We start from the raw sequence: 22417 nt of genomic DNA, 5'->3' as shown, positions 1-22417 counted from the left end.
CGGTGGAATTTCAGGCAGCCGAGTGGTCCTGGACCCTGAAGCTACTGGTTTCTGGCCATCGGTTAGGGCCCTGGCTGCAGCTGGGAGCTGGGCTGGGGCTGGGGAAGGCAGAGGGTGGTAATAAAGAAACAACAGGAAGCTCAGCTTTTATTAGCGCGGGGTAGTCGCAGCTGCAGGTGAGTAATCTGATTTCTGCGGCGTCCTGTTTTCTCCGCTGCCTGGCGGTTCCTCGACACCCACTCACCTGCCACCAGCCACGGGAGAAAGGGCGGGCGGGAGGGAGGATGGGCGTGGGGCGCCACCCGCCCGGGTCCCTCGCCCGCGCCCACGCGAGCACAGCAGCGGCGCCGCGGCCACCGGCGCGCACCTGGCGCGTTCCGCTGCGGGAAGCGGGGCCCGCGCGGCCGCGGGGGAGGTGGCGCGCACGCGCACTTGCAGCCCCGTCTCCCCTCCCCACCGCGCGCCTCCCCGGCGCCCCTCCCGCGCCAGCTGTACTCCTGGCCCCCGCGCTTAGGGGAGTCGGAAGGCCTGGTGCCCTCCTGGCGTCGGGCTGGTGAGACGGGGAAAGTGATGTGAAAGTAAGCGCTGGACCAAATACCCAGAAGTCAGGAAGACCTAAGAGAGGCAACTCTCAACTGCTCCGTGCCTCAGTTTCCTTATTTGTAAAATGAGAATGATGAACCCTTCCTCATGAGCCCATAATGCTAGCAAAGTGCCTAGAACACTCGTGCACAATAAGGACAGTAGCTGTCGTCGTGGTCATTGGTGTTGCTGTTAGCCCTATCCAGAAGCGCATTCTCTCTTCTTACCCAGGGACGCTGGCCTTCCGTGCTTCACAGCCCTCATCTGGGAAATGGGGGAGGTTGAGGAGGGCTTGGATGGGAAAGTCTGAGGGTCTGCGAGACCCTGAGAGACCCTCAGACTTGCCCAAGACTGGGGGTGGGTTCTGTCCTTAACTGAATCAAGTTTTCCATTGTGAAATGGGGTTAATAACACCTTCCCCGACACTCCATAGGGATGTAAAGACCAAATGAGAAACTCAGAAACACTTTGTAAATTCTGAAGTATTGTCAACAGGAAAAGAACTGAAATTGTGATTTTTTTCCAGGTGCCTCTTTGTCCTAAAGGGTCAAGGATTAATCAAGAACCAAACTAGATTTAGCCAGTGAGCTTCCAAGGATCCGCATGAGAAGGGCTACCTGGCATTCACCTTCTCTAACAGAGCGCACCGTCATCGGCGCCAGGGTGGAGAAGGAGGGAGATCCCACCCTCAGGCGGTTCATGGTCTAGTTAGCCAAGAGGTAAAGGAGTCATGGGGGCTCTGAAGGTGGGGGGAGTGGACGTCCCAACCCCCGGGAAGGACACAGGGAAGAGGACTTCTCAGGGGAGTCGGTCTTGAGAAGACTCTTTGAAGGATGGTTGTAGTTCCTGTGGGGAGAAGGGGAGCCACGTTCCAGGCAGAGACAGTTCCAGGAGAAAATCTGAGGACAAGAAAGGATGTAGTGTGTTCAGGGAAGGGCATGAAATGCGTCAGAAGTGCTGGATGGGGAGGAGAGGGGTGCAGGGTGAAGATAATTGGGCAGGACTTCCAATGTCACCGTAGGGAGCTTGACTTTGTACTGGGGTTGATGGGGAGCCTTGCAGGGTTTGAAGCCGGGGAGCCGTGTGGTCAGCTCTGGGTTCTGTGGGTTCACAGTGAGATCGCTGTGGCGACAGGGATGGAGGATGAATAAAATGAAGAGGAAAGAGAGGATGGATTGAAGCTGTTGTGGTGTTGAAGGTGGTGTGAACCAAGGCAAGGGCAAGGGGGCAGGAGGGGGGACAGATGGGAGGGAACTTTCCAAAGCAGAACAGCAGTACGTAGGGCAGAATAATTTGAAGGAGAGAAGGTAAGGACAACTGAATTTTTTGTCTCTGGAACCCAGGAAAGGAACAGGGGGAGGTCACTTTCAGGGTACATGTGAGACATCCATTTCTTCAAGAGCCGTCTGTGCCAGACCCGCAGATGTGGGAGTAGGTAAGATCCAACATCATCCATGGGAAGCTAGAGAGAGAGAAGAGAATATTGTATTAAGAATCTTTGGTTCTAAGTGACCCAAACTCAATTCAAACCAAGTTAAGGGGGGGAAATTTTAAAGGAAAAGGAGAGATTGAGAATGAAGTGGCTCCTTTACCTTTACATTTCAAAGCGTGTGTCAGCTTCAGGCACCATTGGATCCTGGGTTCCTAATGATGTCGCACCCCATCAGTCAGTTTTGTTTCTGCCTGTCTTGAAGAATGGACCTCCTTCTCTCCCATGGCAGATGGACCATCTCCAGCCCCAGGAAAGATGCTCACATGTTCACATTCTGTCAACTCACACTCCAGAAGGAAAGGCCAGTGGTCCCTACTAGCTGTATTGATGGTCCCAGGAAGGGCTCTCATTGACCCAGCCAGCATCACATGCCCCAGCCCAGTCATTGTACCCAGGAGAATGTGGCACCCTGGTTGGCCTCCTTGCCCTTCCCAGCATGCGGGACCCGTGATGGGTTAGCCCACATGGACGGGAAGTGAGAGGGGTTGGAAATATGCCAGACAGGCTCAATAAACTACAACCCCACTCAGCTCAGTCCAAGGCGTGAGGGCGGAACTCGGAGGACTCTGACGTCTATAAGTTGGCAGAACTTAAGAAGGTGGCTGAGGAGTATGAGAGAGGTTCTGGGTCTTCCAGAGAGGAGAGAAGTTCTGCAAGAAGGGAGTGGGCAAAGGCAAATTCCAGAAGGGGTGACAGTTTCCTACTGTTCCGGGCTCTACCCAGCCACCCTCACCTGGGTGGAAAGGCTGTGGACCTTGGACCAGACAATATAGGTGCTCCCCCTCCTCCAGTAGAGCCCGATTCCTTATTTGTGAAATGGTGATTCCAACAGAACACCCACCGTAGAGGGTGACCAAGAGGTATGAGCAAGATGGCGCTGGGAAATGCTTGTCTCGATGCCCGGCACGTAGTAAGTGCTCAATAAATGGGAGCTATGTACAGAGCTGGTGGAAGAAATCACAGCAGGAACAGCACCCGGATTCCTGCTGGCCTGATAGGGTGGAAAGTACAGCCAATAAATTCAGCACGACAGAGGCATCATTCATTCATTCATTCATTCACTAGTCCTTAACTGAGCACCTGATGTATAGCAGTCTCTGACAGACACGGCAGATGTCACAAAGACTAGAACACAAGAGTCTACGGTAGTGTGGGATAGAGACGTGGTGGCCGACAGTTAGGACCTAAAGTGTTAAGCGCTGTAGGGATTGGGCTGTGGGAGCCCAGAGAAACTCAGTCCTATGGAGGCACCCAGGCAGCCCCCTAAGAAGTCCGAATTTGAGCTGGGTGAAGACAAAGACAGCTGACATTGCCTGTGTGCTCACAGTGGGTCAGGGACTGGATATGCCAAGCATATGAGATGGGAACTGTTGTCCCTGTTATGTGGATGAAGAAATGGGGGCCCAGAGAGGGTAGGTAGCTTGCTCAGAGTCATCATGCCTATAAGTGGGGGCACTGGGGCTGGCCAGGGGCCTGACTCCCCTGGATGAGTTTAGCAGGTGGAGAGAAGAGAGCCAGGATGGCAGGCAGAGGGGGAAAAGACCATGTGACCCAGCCATCTGGGATGGCTGGATTCCCATCCCAGGGAGGGAGTCAGGATTCCCACACAGGAAAGGCCACACCTCTGAGAGTGTGGGGCAGGGACAGTAGGACAGCACAAGTTGGGACTGGGAACCTCCAGCAAGTCTGGTGCCTCTTGGAACCTAATTCTCCTTATCGGTAAAATGCGGGTAAGGAAGTCTGCTATCTTCATCCTCATTTCACAGATGAGGAAGCAGATTAGATCAAGGCCATCTGGCTGCAGGGCCCCCACACGGAGCCACAAGACCGTGTTTCTGTTGGAGCAGATGAGATGTGGAAGTTCACTGCCAACCCTCCTCTCTGTCTCAAGGGTAGCCATGAAGAGCACCCCAAGGGCAGTGGGGAGACTCCACAGGAGCGGCCCTTAGAGGGCCCCAGAAGACAGTCCCATGCTCATATACAGAAATCCAATCTCTTAATGCCCTCAGAGGCAATGTCATGCATGCACTGGGGGTACAGTGCCTGTAACTTGCAAATGGAGAAACTGAGCCCAGAAAGAGGGAAGTGACTTGTCTAAGGCCACACAACCAGCTGGTGGGAGAGATCCATCTACAACGCAGGTTGCCTGACACCTGGTCCCGTGCTCTTTCTCCATTCCAAAATCCACTCCTCACAAATGACCTCTCCCCTGCCTAGATGCCCGCAGTCTCTGCCGGTGCTGAACATTTAGTATGGACCAGGCGTTTCGTCTGCCTTTATCTCTGGTCCTCCGAACTACCCTGAGAATATTATTATCCAGGGTAGCCATAAGGTCTAGAAATAGAGATAACGCATGGTTTACTGATAGTACGTTACAAAACGTGTAGAGTAACCGTTGGCCCAGACTCTGCTACCCTAGAAGTGATAAAATCCCATTTTTCAGAAGACAGAACTGAGGCTAGAGATGTGACCAGATTGCCTCAGGGCCTCACAGCTAGGAAACAACAGGGTGAGGATTAGTGTGCGGGCATTTCTGACTCCAAAGCCGGGGTGTCCTGTCCCCACCCCGAACAGCTGTCAGGTAAGGGATGAGAGGACCTGCCATGGGGGGTGAGGAGTGCCAGCTGGAGGCGCTGATCCCCAGGGAAGAGCGAGGTAACAGTTCTTATAGTGGCTCAACCAAGAGTCCTCAAAGTCAGGCTACCTGGGTTCAAGTCTCCTTCTGCTACTCCCTCGTGCTGTGCCCTTGGGTAAGCCCTGGGCCTCTCTGAACCTCAATTTCCTCATCTGTAAAATGGGGATGATAATAACATTGCCTGCCTCAGTAGGTTGTTGGAGGGTTAAATTAGAAAAGTGTGCGGCGGGGCACCTGGGTGGCTCAGTGGGTTAAAGCATCTGCCTTAGGCTCAAATCATGAGCCTAGGGTCCTGGGATCGAGCCCCACATGGGACTCTCTGCTCAGCAGGGAGCCTGTTTCCTTCTCTCTCTCTGCCTGCCTCTCTGCCTACTTGTGATCTCTGTCAAATAAATAAATAAAAATCTTAAAAAAAAAAAAAAAGAAGAAGAAGAAGAGTGTGTGGCACACACCGAGGGCAGTGGAAATCTGGCCTCTTGTTCGCTGGTACCCTGTACGTATGGCCTGTGGTTGGGGCTTTCTCTCCTATCTACCATGAACAGTGCTCTCACGGCACTTCTGTGTTCTAGAGCTGGCCGCCGGGGCTCTGCCGAGTGCTAGCTGTGTGGTCTAAAACTTAGAGGGAGGGGCCCCTGGGTGGCTCAGTTGTTAAGTCTGCCTTTGGCTCAGGTCATGATCCCAGGGTCCAGGGATGGAGCCCCGCATCGCATCGGCCTCCTTTCTTGGAGGGAAGCCTGCCTCTCCCTCTCCCACGTCCCCTGCTTGTGTTTCCTCTCTCGCTGTGTCTCTCTCTGTCAAATAAGTTTTTAAAAATCTTTTAAAAAATAAAATAAAATAAAATGAAGCTTAGAGGGAGACCAAGGTCAGGCTCATGGAGTTTAAGCCCCGGGTCGCTCACTTGCATGGCCTTACATGTCATTTTGTATTCATAATTTCATATAGTTTTCTTAAGGGTGTTTCCCAATATCGTATAGTCTACTAACATCCTGCAGAATGTGGATCCACCCCTGTGAGTGCAACATACTTGGTCTCTCCGGTGGCTCAGTTTTCTCATCTGTTAAATGGAAAGAGAGTTATCGTGCTGAGTAGAGGCAGTCATACGTGTAGGCTGCTTGAAAAGGGACTGGCACATAGCCAATGCCCAAGAGCCGTTGGCTTCTCAAGTGAATCTCCACCTAGGAAATATGCTAAGTGCTCGTGAATGTGCTACATGGTTTCCATTGGTCATGTTCTTTAATTATGTTTAATCGTCACAACCACACTACCCATTTTATAGGTGAGAAAACAGAGGCTCAGAGAGGCGAGGTCACAGAGCTTGGAAGCCAAGTGGCTCTGATGCCAGAGCCATGCCCCTACCCATTGCCCTGATACCTCCCTGCACTTGATCTTAGCCCGAGAAGTGATGCCCTGATACCTCCCTGTTTATGAGGGGGTCCCTGGCAGCTGGACCTGGAAGACTGAGGTCACACTGCAGGCAGGCACTGGTCCCTTGCAGGGAGTCCGTGAGACCTCTGCCGGGGAAGAACCCCCCCTACCCCCACCACCCCAGGCCAGCTGGGCTCCGGACTCTGCCACACCTAGTACCCTTGTCCCTCCTGCTCCCCTAGAGCTTCCTCTTGAGCCCCTGTCACCAGAGGCCCTGGCCCAGGTGGGGCGGGGGCCAACGGGTGACAATGACCGATTTAGAAAGTAAAGTTGCTTCTCAAACAAATAAGAAAGAAGAGGAAAGAAAGAAATGGCCTGCCCGCTTCCTGCCCCACTCTCTCTCCCAGCACCTGGGGCCCAGCTGCGTGCTTTTCACTGCGTGTTTGTTCATCCTGCCTCGAGGAGCTTCTTCTTAAAGCTCCAGGGCCCCCTCCACATGGGTGGAGGGATGATCGCGGAGCCAATGGAAATAAGCACCCTCTATGATTGCTGCATTGTCCCTGTCTAGAGGATTGTGTGGGACAACAATACCAATCATCCTAACAATCTGGGTTTCCTGCACTTGGCAGAGGGGGTTATGGGCTTACTTGGGTGTGGCCATCCTGGCTGTGATCTCTGAGGTGTGAAGGCCTGGGCAGGTCATTATGTCTCTCCGGGCCTCAGTTTCCTTGCCTGCAAAGTGGGGACGGGGAGGGCTGGTGGAGGCAAGCCTGAGCACCTAACACGCAGTGCACGGCCGGGTGGCAGCCACTTGATGCATCACTAAATCCGTGGTCGCCCAGGAGAACAATTTTAAGAGCCTCCCCAGACGTGGTGGCAGAGCTCAGTGGAATGGGAGGTGGAATGATAAGGTCCGGTATGTTCTAGCCTCTGTTGCAAGAGTAGAGTAGACACTGTCATCCTTGTTCACCGATGAGACCGAGACACCAAAAAGTGACCTGGCCAAGGTCACTACCTCCAACAGGTAAAGAGCCAGGATGAACCCACCCTGTCCGGGTCCAAAACCAGTGCTCTCAGCGGCATCCTCGGCCCTCAGGGCTGCTCTGGCTGCACGACATCTGCTTTGCCCGGTCTCCACGAACAAGCCATTTCCTTCTTGGACTCAGTTCTTGATCTGCAAACCCTTAATACCTGGCTACAAGACATTATACAGTCCTAAGGGAGAGGCACGGTCAGATTAACCGAGCATGCAGAGAAAGACCTCGAGTAAAGGTACCATGGGCTCTGGAAACCATGGCCATCACTCCTGCAGTTATTAGTTTCAGAGCCACAGTCGAGAGCCAGCCGAGAGGATGCTGAGGGCCCTGCCCAGCTCTGAAAATCTAAATCCTGCGGTTGCAGCTGGGGAGTGACTCCAGGAGGCACCTGCTGAGAGGTGGCTCCACCCGTTGAGGCTAAATAAATCCCCAAGGCTGCCACCGTGCAATCTGCCAGTCATTTGCCGTAATTAATGGCAAAGTCACCAACCCTGCTTCTCTGCCTCCCTCCCATCCCCCACGAGCTGTGTGGCCCTGGAGAAATCGCTCAACCTCTCTGAGATAGGAAAAGGACACGACCTTGCAGTTTTGATGGATTAGAGATAATGTAGACAAAGTGCTCAGTACAGCACGGGTGGCGTGGCTGAGAAGTGGTGATGAGGACCCGAGCTCGGGGCCCAGCTGGGTCCCATTCCTGACTGCACCATTTCCTGTCGTGTGCCTCTGGGCGGGTCACTTGGACTCTCTGAGCCTGGAAAACGGACAGGCACAGCACCTGGCATACAGTTGCTTACCTAAAGACTGTGCTTGGCTGTGGCCATATTTTGCACTTTATAAGGATGTCCAGAGGCCCTGAAAGATCCTGGGGGTATAATGTTCCCTCCAGCACTGGATTTCTCTGTTTGCCCCTCTAGAACTCCCCACGGCCCTTCTCCATCCTGTTCTATTCCCTGGTAGGTGAATTTTATGGGTGACATCAACAGCCTCCTTTGCCCTTTAGCTTCTGGCTGGGAAGCCAGAGGCCAGAGGGTGTGTGGTTACTCCCCCAGCCCTTCACCTAAGGACTCCAGTCTCTACAGGGGGCTCCGTGTGTATCTACATCTCTGGGCCCAGGTCTGGGTAACTTCTCCCTCTCCATCCTTCGGGCTAGAGGTGGTAACAGCTCCTCTTTGTTGCCAGGCCTAGGATACTGCACCATCCCCCCTGATTGCCTTGAATCCTAACCACGTCTTTGTTAATAACCTCTTAATTAAACTCTCTGCAAATGACTCCACTTGAGCGCACCATCTGTTTCCTGCCAAGGCCCTGATCATGGTTTTAGCATGACATGTATCCTGCGGTATTCGTCAAGGACTCCAGGTACAGCAGAATCATAAAAACCCACAGTGCTTTCCCATATACGTATTTATCTGCTCGAGCATCTGCTGTGTGTCAGGCTCTGTATAGGGAGCTGGGAGCAGAGATGACCACAATCTAGCTCCTGACCCCCAGGAGCTCCTGGACTAGCTGGGGAGACAGACACCTTAACAGATGACCACAATATTTGCCAAAAGCCATTACAGAAGCATATACAAAGCCTGAGGCTCCGCAGGGGAGGGACAGTCACACTTGGGGGGAGGCTGGGAAGGCGGAGGGACTTCTGAGTGGCAGCATTAAAAGATCGTTAATAACATTTTATTTAACTGAGTATTTCAAAATATTATCAATGTATAATATCATCAATTAAAAGTGATATAAAAATTCTTAAGGATTTTTGCATTTTGGGGGCACCTGGGTGGCTCAGTCATTAAGCGTCTGCCTTCAGTTCAGGTCCTGATCCCAGGGTCCTGGGTTCGAGTCCCGCATCGGGCTCCCTGCTCAGTGGGAAGCCTGCTTTCCCTCTCCCACTCCCCCTGCTTGTGTTTCTGCTCTCGCTTTCTCGCTGTCAAATAAATAAATAAAATCTTTTTTTTTTTTTAAGTGAGGGTTGCATTTTTTCCAGGTCTTCAAAATCCAATGATGATTTTACACCTGTGCCACGTCTCCATTGAGCCGGACCCCGTTTCCGGTGCTCAGCAGCCACACTGGTCTTGAAAGGCATCTCATTGAGCAGCGTGGGTCAGGGTCTGCGGAACCTCACAACAGATCTGCCAGCCGCATGGTGCTGTTTCTCCCACGTTACAGATGAGGAAGCAGACTCAGAGTGGGGTCACACTCCCTGTGGGACATGACTTGAACCTACATCTCTGGTGGTTCCAAGGCCTGTCTCTTCCTGCTGCTCTGTTCTGCCTCTGGGCCAATCCCCGCTTCCTAGAGTGAAGTAGCTGACAAGGGCTGAGAAGACAAAACTTCAACTGACATCCTCTCACCCCAAATCCGTAATGTTTCTACATCAGTTGATTCTATGGGACAGATTGGGGGAAGGTAACAGGCCTCCAAACTGGGCTCTGACCTGTCCCTGAGGATAGGGTGGCTAAAGAGAACCAGGGACTCCTCATAAGTTGTACAATTCTCATTTGGGGGAGCTGTGATTGGGTGGAAGCCCTGGGCTATGCCGGAGGGGAGGTCTGCAGTGGTAATGGACTAGGTGCGCTGGACAGCAGCCAGCAGATCACCTTGGCATCTTGGCCTCCACAGCCCAGCGGAAACACTGGATTGTCTAGAAACACCCACTCCCGAGCCTAGTGGGGTACTTGGAGTTCACAGTGAATTGGTCACGGTCATTTTCACCCTCATACAGGGAAATTTAGATGGGATGATAAGGGTGAGGCCTTCTGATGGGCAGCTTACCCAGGCTCCCATGTGCAGAGACCTGGGAGGATTCTTAGACCCACATCCAGGCTTTGGAGGAGAAACCAGAATAAAGGCTGGAAGCAAGGGGAGGGGGTGTCCCTGGCAAGTCCAGAGTGTGTGTCTGGTGGCTCCAGAGGTGTGTGCGGTACTAAAAATCATGATTAGTAGCTGAGCATACACCCGCCTGTTCACAGCCATCCACTGTCCATCTGCCTATGGAATCATCCCGCCATCCAACCGGCCATCCACACTCCATCCACCTGTCCACTCCTCCAACATCCCTCTCTCGATGCCTTCATTCTTCCCTCCAGCCGTTCATTCATCTCCCCCCATCCTGTCCTCCACCCGGTCCGGGCTGGATGCTGAGTGTGCAGCAATGGGGAAGACCCCAATCTTCCTTCAAACCCAGTGAGGGAGATGGACACTTCGTCTAAACGAGGGAGGTCAGTGTGGTGATGGAGGGTTCTAGGAGGGGCAGTGGGAGCTCTGAGGAAGGAGCTGCCCAGATGTCCCTGAGAGTGTCAGGGAAGGATTCCTGAGGAAGGAACACCCAACCTGGTCTTGAAAGAAGAACAGAGGCTTGTGAAACCAGAAGAAGAGAACCTGGTTGATAAGTTGGGCAGTGATGCTGGCTGGCCAGTGACACAACAGAAGCTGGTGAGAGGAAATGAAGGAAGACTGGCCCCCTGCCGGGATCTCACCCCAGGGTTTCCAGAGTGGCTTTAAAATGATTTCTGAAAACTCAGAAGTCTGTTCCAGCCTTCCCCAGCCATGCCTTCACTTAGCACAGCATGAGATTTCAGACCTGGAAGACCTAGAGAGCATCGGAGTTAGTCCTGCTGCTGTAAGTCAGGGAAACTGAGACCTCAAGAGGAGAAAGGACATGCCAAGTCATGGAGTCGGGAGTGAGGGGGCGAGCTCAGGTCTCTAACTCCCATGCTCATGTTCTTTCTGCTAGAGTCTAGGCTCCCCTCCCCCATACTCAGGATCACCTGGGACCAAACACTTGCAACCCCTCAGTGATGCCAGGCACGGCGCTGGGCCTGGAGAAGGGGACCTTCCCAGTGGCCCCCACACTCCTGCCCTGTCCCCACAAACAGAGTGGTAGAGCTTATTCATGCTCTAGCCGTTGTCCCATGTAATTTCCACAACAGTCTCAGAGGACTGGCATTACTACTCCTTTTTATAGAAAAGAAGGCTCAGAGAGGGAAGGGGTTTTGCCCAGAGTCACACAGCCCGAATGCAATGGAGCCAGCATCCTGTCTCCCCATCCTGTACCTGGCCCGAGACATCAGGCGACACCCCATATAGCCTTGAATGTCCCAGCCCCAGACTGATGCTGTGCCATGGAAGTCAGGGGCTGTGGACAGTTCAGCAGGGACAGGACATGGGGTAAGTACTCCAAAAAGGAACCCCCAGAGATTGTTTTCACCTGGAACCTGCTCTACACCACCCAGCAATGGAAAATGTGTGTCAGAGGAAGCTGCTGGTTGGGGATGGGGTAGGTGTGCGTGGGTGACAGCATTTGGAGGGGCGCCACAGCGGGGGGGGTGGGCAGGATGTGCTGGGGCTGGGGGCAAGGTCAGGGTGCTGGAGCAGGGTGCAGTTTCTGCCCCCTGCCTGCTGCCTTTTTCTCTCTGGTTATCACTTTCTTTCTCGTGCTCTCAGAACTAAGAGTACAACTTTCACTTCCAGGCAGACATGCAGACTGTCCTGTGAAAGCTATCCCCACGCTCTACCTTCCAGATCTCCTTGGTCAATTCTCTGCTCAATAGTTCGGTCAACAAGCATTTATTGAGCACCTGCTGTGTGCTCAGATGCATGGATGCAGCATGGCCCCTTCCTGGAGAAGTGCATAATCCGGTGGAGACAGAAAATATGACAAGACAGGTACAACACCTGGGTGACACAATCCCGTGGGGGGGGGGTGGGCGTAGTGGGCAGAGAGACCTTCTGCAAGACAGCACACCAAGCATAAGGGAGGTCATAGTAACTGCTCTTCCATGTGCCAGATTAAAAGGCTAAGCCCTTTAAAAGCTTTTATATCTTTCCATCCTCAATCCTGAGATAGGAGCTTCTAGTATTCCCATTTTACAAGTGAGAAAGTTGAGGTATTAGAATAAAAACTTACCCAGAGTGTCCCTGCTAGACACTAGGAAATGGGGGAGCCAGGACTCAAAACCAGGCAGTCTGCTCTTCACCACCCTACCAAAGAGAGGGAAGAGGGAACAGGTTTGGGGGCAACAAGAGGGAGGGCCCCCCCCCCAAGGAGATGGTGTATTGGTGTTGATAGTGGAGGGCAAAGTGCTGAGAGGAGAGGCTGGGGAGCATTCAGGGTCCAGGGAAGGAGTCTTTCCAAGCATCGCCTGGGCACTGGGGAGCTGGGGACAAGTTTTGAACAAAGGAGTGACGTGGGCATGTCTGTTCTAGAAAGGGACAGCTTTTAAAGTGGTGACCAGAGCAGGCGATGGACAAAAGTTAAATGTGATTGATTTCAATGTGTTATTAGTTTCCTGATGCTACTATAACAAGGTACCACAAACCTGGGGTTCAGGAAACAGAGATTTATTCTCTCTCTGTTGTGGAGGCTAGAGGATTGAAAACAAGCTGTCATCAGGTCGTGTTGTCCAAGACTCTGGGTAGAGTGGTAGAGTCCTTTCTTGCCTCTATCTAGCTTCTGGGGGTGGCCAACGATCCTTGCCATTTCTTGGTTTTTAGCCGCATTGCCCCCGTCTCTGCCTCTCTCAACAATGGTGTTTCCCTTATGCTGCTCTCTCTTCTTAGGATACCAGTCCTACTGGACTAAGGGACAACCCCACTCCCATATGACCTCATCTTAATTAATTATATCTGCAGCAACTTTAGTCCGAAATAAGGTCCCATTCTGAAATTCTGGGAGTCAGGACTTCAACATAACTTTTGGGGGGCGGACATAATTCAACCCATAACAGATGTCATTTAAGAGCTTGTCATATAGGTAAATATTAAATCTGAAAAAAAAAAAAATCTTGTGTACATCTCATGTCACAGCTTGAGATTCAAGTGACCTGGCCTCACCATATTTGTCCCCCACACTAGTACTTTGCCCTAGTGAGTACTAAATAAATGTTTGAGAAATACTTTCCTTGTGGTCCCCTAAGGCTCTCAGGTCTGTCCTTAAGAAGTTAGAGAAATAAACTAAAAATCCCCAGAGAACAAAGTCAAGCTGCCGTCTGTCCCAGATTCCTGGCAGGCAGCTGTTCCCGGGCACCCTCCTCCCCACTGCCTGGGCACCAGCTTGGGGGAAGTAGCCAGTCATAAGAAGGACGGAGAGGACAGGACTCAGCTCCCTTCCTCTCCTAATTAAGCAAACCCACTGTGCTCTGTCCTCTCCCTTGCTTCCCTCTCCAGACAGGCTCAGACTGTTCCATTCAGACAAATGCCCGTGCGTTACGTTTGCTTCCCTGACCTGGTTCAGGCCTTTCCCTTTACCCCTGGGATGATTGCTCCAGTATTTGAACTGATTTCTTTGTTGCCAGTGCCAATAGGGTCATCCTAAACATGAATCAGGTGATTTCTCTCATTGCTCTAAAACCTTCGATGGCTCCCTATTGCTCTCAGAATAAAGTCCAGATTCCCTAGCTTTTCATTTCTGGCCTGGGGCCTGTTGGTCCCCAGGTAGCTACCCAGACTTATTCTGTACTATTCCCCTACATGTGTACCATCCTACAGGCAGGGAAGACTCCATAATCTCCACTTAAAAGAGACTATGGGGTGCATTCAAGTTAGCAGGGGACACCTTGGGGGCTTGTCTTGAAGTTGTCTTTGTAAGTGGGGACACCTGTGCATGGCAGTGCTCTCCTGTTATCTGTATCCTTGGTGTATGCTGTCCCCTCCACATGGGATGATCTCCCCACATCCCAATTTTTCAACATAGAACTCAAAGGACATCTTCACAGAAGGACCTCTCCCTGATCTGCATACCGAGTACTTTGGTTGAATTTCCTAATGAAGTTTATCCTAGCCGCCACTTGTGCTGCCTCTGTTCCCTTCAAGCTAGGCGCTAGCCCCAGGCCTGTGACTGAAGGGCAAGAAGGGCAGGTGAGAAAAGTGCCAGAATGGACACCTGGCTGCTACTATACCCTGGCAAGGTCTTGCTGCATGACCTCGGGCAAGTCACTTTCCTTCTATGGGCCTCAGAGTCTTTTCTATAGAGTGGGGTCTAGGGCGAGACATCCAAGCAAGGTGACAGCATGAGCTAAGTTTCTGGCCAGACCTTGGTTTTACGGACAGGAGCTTTGGGGGGGGGTGTCCTTTATGTTGTATTAATTTACATATATTTGCATACGTGTTCTAAGAGGCACTGACTACATTTCATTCATAGAAAGAGCGGGTGTCATTTAATGGATGTCCAGGGATGGAAAAAACCACTGGCTCGTGGTTCCATCCAAATCTTAGCAGCCAGAGGTCTTTAGTAATTAGCCCTCCTTCCCCCTCCCTTTACAGAGGAGTAACTGAGGCTCAGAAAGGGTATGTGAGGAGGCCAGCATCACACAGCAAGTGAAGAGAGCGCCAGGCTTCCTCCAGGCTTCCCACCGTCCGCCAGGGGATTGCACTACGCACCTGGCTTCTCTCTCTACGCAGGGTCGAGGGTGCGGGGCGAGGCTTGGTTTTCTCTGTAGGCCCTTCTCTACGCCTCGGAGTAACAAAGCCTGCCGGCTTGGCAGCCTCTGTAACCACCACAGGAAACCAAATTGTAGTAGAAAGTCAGATGCGAGTGGAAAATCCTCTCAGAGATGTGAGATCGTTGCTTTCACCTGTTCTAAAAATAACCCGGTTTATTAGAGATTGATAGATGACGAGATAACCCGCAGTTACTCCCCTGACGCTGGGGAAAGGAGACAGTGCTGTCTGTTGAACAAAAGGGGAGTTGGGAGGCGCTGCAGGGCTTGGTGAACTGGCTGGACCCAACCCAGAGTTCACGGAAAGTTAGCAGGGGAGTGGACAGGTGCTCCTCGGGCCCGTGGGAACAGCAGGAGCAAGACAGTGGGCACTGCCTTCGAGGATTCTAGTCCGAGGAGTGGGAAGACAGATAACCGAGGAATTGCCAACTGAGAGGAGGGTTCCAAGGGAAACAATAAGTTCCGGGGTGAAGAGGAGCGGGGGTGGCCAGGGAGGCCTCTAGAAGGAGGGGGCACTTGAGCCGGGACTGGACTGTGAGAAGGTTTTGCGGGGAGGGCATCTCTAGGAGAGAGATCGGCCGGTACCAAGGCCTGGAGCTCCTTCCTGGTCCTTCTGTGGTTCACGAAGTCTGATCAGGGAGCTCCACAGGACCAGAGACCACCTCTGCTTTGTTTCATAGTCTCAGCCCCTAGGAGGTGCCTGGCACAGAGTAGATGCTCAACAAAAATGCGGTGGTTGGATGAAGAAGGCTCACGGACATGCAGGTGCTTTGTAAATATTGAAGGAATTCTTGACTCCTTTCCTCTTACCCCCATAGCCAGTCAGTCAATGGTTCCTATAGATTTGCCTTTTTTTTTTTTTTTTAAGATTTTATTTGTTTGTCAGAGAGAGAGATCACAAGTAGGCAGAGAGGCAGCAGAGAGAGAGGGGAAAGCAGGCTTCCTGCTGAGCAGAGAGCCTGAAGTGGGGCTCGATCCCAGGACCCTGAGATCATGACCTGAGCCGAAGGCAGAGGCTTAACCCACTGAGCCCCGCAGGCGCCCCCAGATTTGCCTTTCTCAGTGTTTCTCAAGCCAGTGACCTCTTCCATCCCTACCACCTCTGCCCTAGTCCAGACCCCTCAGCATTAGCTATGCTCACTGCGAGCTGTGAATACCCACTATGTGCCAGGCCCCGTGCTAGGCCCTTTATCAGTAGTATTGCCACTTAGCCTTTAAAACAACCCCAGTGGCGCCCTCATTAAGCAGCTCAGTCGTTAAGCGTCTGCCTTGGGCTCAGGTCATAATCCCAGGGTCCTGGGATTGAGCCCCGCTTCTTCTTCACTTCCTCTTCGGGCTCCCTGCTCGGCAGGGGGCCTGCTTCTCCCTCTCCCACTCCCCCTGCTTGCATTCCCTCTCTTGCTGTGTCTCTCTCTGTCAAATAAATAAATAAAATATTTTAAAAAAATAATAAAAAATAAAACAACCCCAAGGGACAGGAAACCTTTCTTCCCTTTTACCACTCAAGTCTCCTGTGTGATCTGCCTGTCTTCTCGCCCCACCCTTCCAGTCCCTCCTCCATAGTTCAACCAGGATGGTTGGCAAAACTCAAAATCGGATCTGTCTGTGCACAGCTTACAACCTTCTCATTGTCCCCAGGATCGTGACCCCATAGCTTAACGTGGCTCAAAGGACCTGAGTTCCATAGCTCGGCCTCATGGGCCCCCGTGGCTCGTCTGGCTCTTCCTTAGCAACCCTTGGATCACTGAGGCCGCTTCTCAGCTCCACACCTTTGTTCAGGCCCGTGCCCTCTGCCAGAAGGACCCTTCCCGCTGCTGCTTCACCACCTAAGGCTCAGCTCTTTCCATCTCTCTGGACTCCGCCCACCGTGGGCTAGGCTGGAGGTCCCCTAGGCCACCCCCTCCCCACTCTGTGTTGACTTTATCAGCACCTGTAGTCATAACAACTCTACTCTATATGATCATTTGTCTTTTAATTAATGTATAGGATTATTTCCGACTCATTAGGTCATGTGGTTCCTTAGTCACTACAGAAAAAGAAACCCCCGCAGCATTTCCTGGTCATCTGGAGTGACAGCAGTGGTCAGGGATTCTGCTCTTTCCTGGGTTAGCTTTGATCTGAAATGAGTCACACGGTCCAGAGACCACGTGTATGTGAGTAGAATGGCGCTGAGGGTCTTGGTCCCTTACAAACCCTGGATTCCAGGAGGAGAAAAAGGTCAATAAACCCAGTAGTTCATTCTCACCCAATGCCTTCTGATCCTGGTCCTCCCTCTTTCTGGGGTTCAGGGGGTTCCTGGAGTTTTCTTGCTTCCACCCAGGCAGAGGGGGATGGTGTCCAGCTGAGGGTTCTCCGTCTGCCAGGCAGGGGTCTGAGCCTGTATGGCCAGCCCCTCCGACAGCTTGGTCTGGACCATGTGGTGCCCTTGCTGTCGGCTCTGTGCCTCGGACCAGGAACCCACTGCAGCCGTGGTTCCACATCTCGCTGCCTGGGAGGACCACGTGGCCGCCACTCTTCCTTGCGAAGCTCTGGCCCCTCGGGCTTCAGGACCTGCTCCAATTTCATGCAAATGACCACTTTGGCCGGACCCACAGGTGCTTGATTCCACGCTGTCCCAGGAGAGACACAGGCACAGGCAGCCACGGAACCCTAGTGCCCCGCCAGATGTCCGCGCAGCATCAGCTTCCTCCAGGCTTGGCTACCTCCGCTCCAGCTCAGGGACCAGACTCCTGTGGTTCCGGGCAAAATGCAAACCCTGTAATAATGGTAATTTTGATTTACTAAGGCATATTCTATAGCACGTACTATACTGAGTACTTTACAAGTATCAAATAATTTAATCCTGATAACAGTCTTACGAGGTAATTATTGGTCCCCATTTTATATATTTAGGAAATGGAAGCACAGAGAGGTTAAGTGACTTGCCTATAGCCACACAGCCAGTAAATGACAGAACTGGGACAGAGACCAAGCAGGCTGGTTCCAGAGACACTTGGCTGGTACACTGGGACACTTCAGCGAGTCGCGTGACGCACGTCGGCTTGCTTGTCTGTCTCCACTGAGAAGGAGAACTGAGTCTTGTTGCTCCTCTCTCCAGCACTGTGGCACAGCAGCGGGCACCCAGCAGATGCTCAATCAAGCCGCCCTTGACAGGAGCCAGTTCATAACCCCCTGCTTTGGGCAAGAGAGCGCAGGAGAGAAAATGTGTTTCATATCGTGGCATTTTGCAACCATCTGTCCTACAAGATCACGTTCATGGTCACAACACTGCTGGGCATGGATTATTAGACCCACCTGTCCGATGAGGAACCTGAGGCCCAAGGAGGCTAAGAAATTTGTCTAAGTCACCCGGTGAAGAGTTGGCAGAGATGGAACCTCATCCCAGGTCTCCTGATTCCAAGTCCGGTGCTCACTCTATGCATCAGAAATGGGTCCCGGGAAGATATTGCTGAACCCAAACCCAGTCCAAGGGGCATGGGGGGCTTGCCAAGTCAGGGGTCATTAACCTTTCCCTCTCCCAACAGGAGGAAGCTTCTGGGGACAGAGGCTTGCTTCCCTTCCTCTCAGCCCTCAGGGTCTAACACCTCTTCAGCGCAGGAAACTCTTCCTTGTCACAAAGCGCTATCCCTCCCTCCCCCGCTCTCCCCCTCCCCCCAGGCCGCTCCCCTCCCTATCCCCCACCCCCTCGAGGGTCTTGGTAAAAGCATCCGCTTGTCAGTGTAAATCTACAGGGTTCAGACCAGCAGCTGGAGATGGATGGGCAGGAAGCAGTAACAATGGATGAAAGACCCTCTGTGCCCAGGTGGGTGGGGGAGGGAGAGGCAGGAAACAGAAGCCTCTCTCCTACAGAGGCCTGGAGCTGTGGGCTGGCGGGAGGCCTGGGATGCAAGGACCTGCGGGGGTTTATTTGGATTCCCCGAGGACCCAAGCTGGGAGCCCTTCGCAAACATCAGACCAGCTCATCTCCGTGGGGTGCCCGGTCCAGGATGTGTGACAAGAATGTCGCTTTCATGCGTCTCTGTTGGTCCCTAGGGCCTAGCACAGGGCTGGCTACCCAGTGGGGGCTTGTCTGTTGAAGGAAGAAATCAATCTGGCACTACTAATAACTAAAGAATTGCAGTTTTTTTTTTTTTTTTTTTTTTTTTAAAAATTTTTTTTTTTTTTTTTACAGACAGAGATCACAAGTAGGCAGAGAGGCAGGCAGAGAGAGAGGAGGAAGCAGGTTCCCTGCTGAGCAGAGAGCCCGATGCGGGGCTCGATCCCAGGACTCTGGGATCATGACCTGGGCCGAAGGCAGAGGCTTTAACCCACTGAGCCACTCAGGCGCCCCAAGAATTGCAGTTTTTTAAAAAAGGGATCTCTACATCCAACACGGGGTTCAAACTTACACCCCCGAGATCCACAGTCATATGCTCTTCCGACAGAGCCAACCAGGCGCCCCCGATTTTCTTTTTTAAAAATATAAGAACATCCACAGTGATCCCTTTCCCCTTTACAATTTTTGCACATGCTGTTCTTTCTGCCTGCCATGCCCTTCCCTCTGATTTTTGCAAGGTCAGCACCTTCTCAGCCTCTAGTTGGCAGCCCCCAAAGTTCCCCCATAAAACTCTGGGGGCCTGCTTTGACTTCCATCCCCTGCTAGGGTAACCCCCATCCCCTTGCCCCTCTAACCCACCACCCTGTGGACTTCCTTGGTGGCACTTACAGAATAAAACATCTTCTCACTTACTACGCATTCTTAGTTTTGTGTTCCCTGTCTCTCCCACCGGAATGTGAGCTCCAAAAGCACGTTTTAGTGTATCCCCAAGGGGCAGGTGCTTGGAAGATGTTCCATAATTTGTTAAGCAGATCCAGAGGGGAACAACTGAGTCCTATAATGATGTCATTCACACCCTATGCTCTGCATTCTGCTTCCTTGAAGAGAACAGAAGGAACCTTGCTCCTGCCCTGAGGACTGTAAAGCCCCAGCCCATACTGAAAGACTAGCTCTCGGGTCAATAATCGTGGTGATCGCAGATCACGATAGGACTTTGCTTCCCCCACAATCATTTGTGAGGTTCATCAAAATCTAGGTGTGCACAGTAGGGGGAGGCCGTGTATGGGAATGTCTACTGTTTGTCCAGCACACTGCAGTGGAAACTGGGGTGGACAGGCTGGGTCCATCAAATGTACCCATTTCTAAGATGGGACAACCAAGGTCCAAAAATGCCAAGATCACACACACACACACACATACATACACATCAGTCCAGAGTTTTACCAGCAGAGAGTTCAATAGACCTGTGGATTCACTGAGCCCGAAGACAGGCATTCAGATATTTATTGAGAACCTACTAAGTGCTCTGGGCTGGGAGCTGGGCTGTAGCAACAACTAAAGGCTCAGAGACTCAAAGCGTTTATGTAAAAGGCCCAGCCAACCTGACACGGAGCCGCTTCAGTGACCTTGAAAGCAAGTCCCTGTGTGGCCAGGTATGATAGAAGGGCATGGGTCGGGGAAAGGAGTCCCCAAGTGCCAGGAGGCAAGGGAGGGAGAGCTGATCTGGGGCTGGACCCAGAGCAATAGTGACCTAAGAAGCCAACTTAGCTGGGGGTAGCAACCACTCGTGTGCCTGCTATCGGGTTGGGTTGGTGCCCTTCTAGTGGAGTGCTTTGTAGCCCTCTCAACCGTGCGGGACCCAGTCAGCAGAGAAGACTGAAGACCACTCATTCACCCAGGAAACTCCCACTGAGCACCTGCTGTATGCCACAGCCTAGGCCGCACCCTGGAGTCACAGTCCCATCTCTCAGAGGCCTCCGAACTGGTGGGGGCACACAGACGAGCCGTCAGACCTTCAGACACCTGAGATCAGGTCCCCCCCAAGACAGCACAGACCAGCAAGGAAATCCTCCCTCAATGCCTCCCAACTCCCACTTCTGGGACCGTGAAGAATATCACCAGGCCAGGCAGACCTGTATCCGGCCTCAGCTCCTCCTCCAGGTCAACCTGTGACCCTAAACAAGGGACTTAACATCCCTGAACCTCAGTTTCCCCATCTGCAAAATGGGGAGAGTAATAACAGGACCTGCTTATGCAGCACTGTGGGAATTTGAGGAAACAAGTCACCCAAGCTCTTGGCATACAGAAACAGTGAGCACTCGGGTGGCCAGGGGCCTGCTATGGCCTCCAGGGACCACCATTCAGTCCCACAGGCTTCTGTCTTGGATGGAGTCAGTCAATCATGTAATGGGGGGTCCTGGCTCTGGGCTCGGCCCGGGGCCTGGCAGGGGTGAGACCCAGCCCCGGCCCAGGAGCAGCTCACCACCCAGGGAGGAGCCCATATAGCAATATACTTGTAACAAAACGTGGCCAGTGTTATTCTAGATCTCACTCTGGTTCACAGTTCTGTGAGGGGCCCTTGCTGTCCCCTCCCGATGGTCCTTCACAAGGCACACGTTGTTATCCTGGTTCCACAGGTGAGCAAGCTGGGGCTCAGAGAGGCGAATCTACCTGCCCAGGGTCATAGGAACACTGTCTCCAGAACCTGTCCTCTGTCTTTGCAAAAGTAAATCTGGGGCACATGTTTGCTCATTAAGTCAGTGAACCCTTTTGCACCCGTGCCACACGCCAAGTCTGGACCTGGATGTACCGGCATGGAGCTAAACAGGGCAGGGCCCCTGCCCCCACTGCCAGCCAGGGGACACGTAGATTTGGGGCCTGCTGGGGCTCTGTAACCGATGAGGGGCCTTTTGGCACTGGTCTAGGCACCCCCCCCACTGGCCCCCACTTTAAAGTGCTGGGAGGGCTGCCGGGAAATGCCCAGGGAGGGAGGCTGTGACAGTGTGACAGCTTTAGGCCCCCAGGGCCACCATGTCCGCCCAGCCTGGCTCTGACTCACCACCCACACCTGGCTCTGGCCTCAGGCAGCCTCGTTGCTGGAAATAGACGGGGCAGGGGGGGGGGGGGGGGGGGGGGAGCAGGAGCAGGGGAGGGGAGGGAGGAGGGTGGGCAGGGAGGTGGCACCTGCATGCGTGGCTGCCATTCCCACCCTCCCCACCGGGAAGCAGAGAGATGTCATCTGCCAGAGCCCATTGGAAATAAACCCGGCTCGGCACGGAACGCTCCTGGGGGCTGAAGACCCCTGCCTACCTGGGAGGCTGCTCCGAGCAGTGAGGGTTATAATAAAAATAGTGTCGATGCCTCACTTCCCACCGAGAGTCTCGGTGGCTCTCGAGCACTTGTGTGCCAGGCTGGCCTCCGTAAGTGCTTTGCATGTATTGGTGATCTCACTGAACTCCCACAGCAACCCAGGAGGTTGTACGTGATGAAGCCTGTTCCACCGATGAGGAACTTGAGGTTCAGGGAACCACGGTAAGTTGCCTCAGACAACACAGCCCCTGCATTAGGCATCGTGAAGTCACCTCAAGCTCCTCCTCCCCCCTCCAGCTCAAATGGCTCATTCTAGGTCACATGTGCCAGCTCTATTCCCATCTGTCCTGCCCGCATCCCCTTCCCTCTTGACCAAGGTAAAGCCTCCCTTCTTCCTGCTCTGGGAAGCAGAAATCACATGATCATCCTTCTCTTTTCCTCCCTACCTATCTTAACCTTGCTCAGCTTTCAGCCCACATCTGATCATGCTGTCTCTCTGTCTAAAACCTGCAGTGGCTCCCTATTGCCCTCAAGATAAAATATATTCCAGAGCCTCCATACACTGAGCCCTTCCCACTTCTCCAGCTTCATTGTTCAACAAGTCTTTGCTTGGGCAAGTCAGGACACTTCCCAAGGCTTGCTCTCCTGGTGGGCACGCTAACACAGCTGCACAATGATGGGGATGAAGGGACTGGTGCATGTCAAGTACCTAGCGGGGACCTTGGTGCATAGTAGGTGTTCGGTAGA

The 22417-nt window shown here is 52.8% G+C and overlaps 1 long non-coding RNA gene across 2 annotated transcripts; it reads right to left on the bottom strand.

Annotated features, from left to right (window-relative positions):
- Positions 1 to 12026: 12026 nt before the first annotated feature.
- On the bottom strand, positions 12027 to 17370 carry LOC116871183. Of its 2 annotated transcripts, none has more exons than XR_004383356.1 (3): positions 16790 to 17370; positions 14486 to 14679; positions 12027 to 12088 (listed from the first exon to the last, which is right to left on the bottom strand). It is a non-coding gene; the product is annotated as an uncharacterized LOC116871183 (long non-coding RNA). The 2 variants fall into 2 exon arrangements; XR_004383355.1 differs by having other exon boundaries at positions 14486 to 14684; positions 16790 to 17369.
- Positions 17371 to 22417: the final 5047 nt, after the last annotated feature.

This window comes from Lontra canadensis, unplaced genomic scaffold (genome assembly GCF_010015895.1).
Source record: "Lontra canadensis isolate GAN:19392208 unplaced genomic scaffold, GSC_riverotter_1.0 scaffold25, whole genome shotgun sequence".
NCBI lineage: Eukaryota > Metazoa > Chordata > Mammalia > Carnivora > Mustelidae > Lontra > Lontra canadensis.
This window is presented reverse-complemented; position numbering and strand designations above follow the sequence as displayed.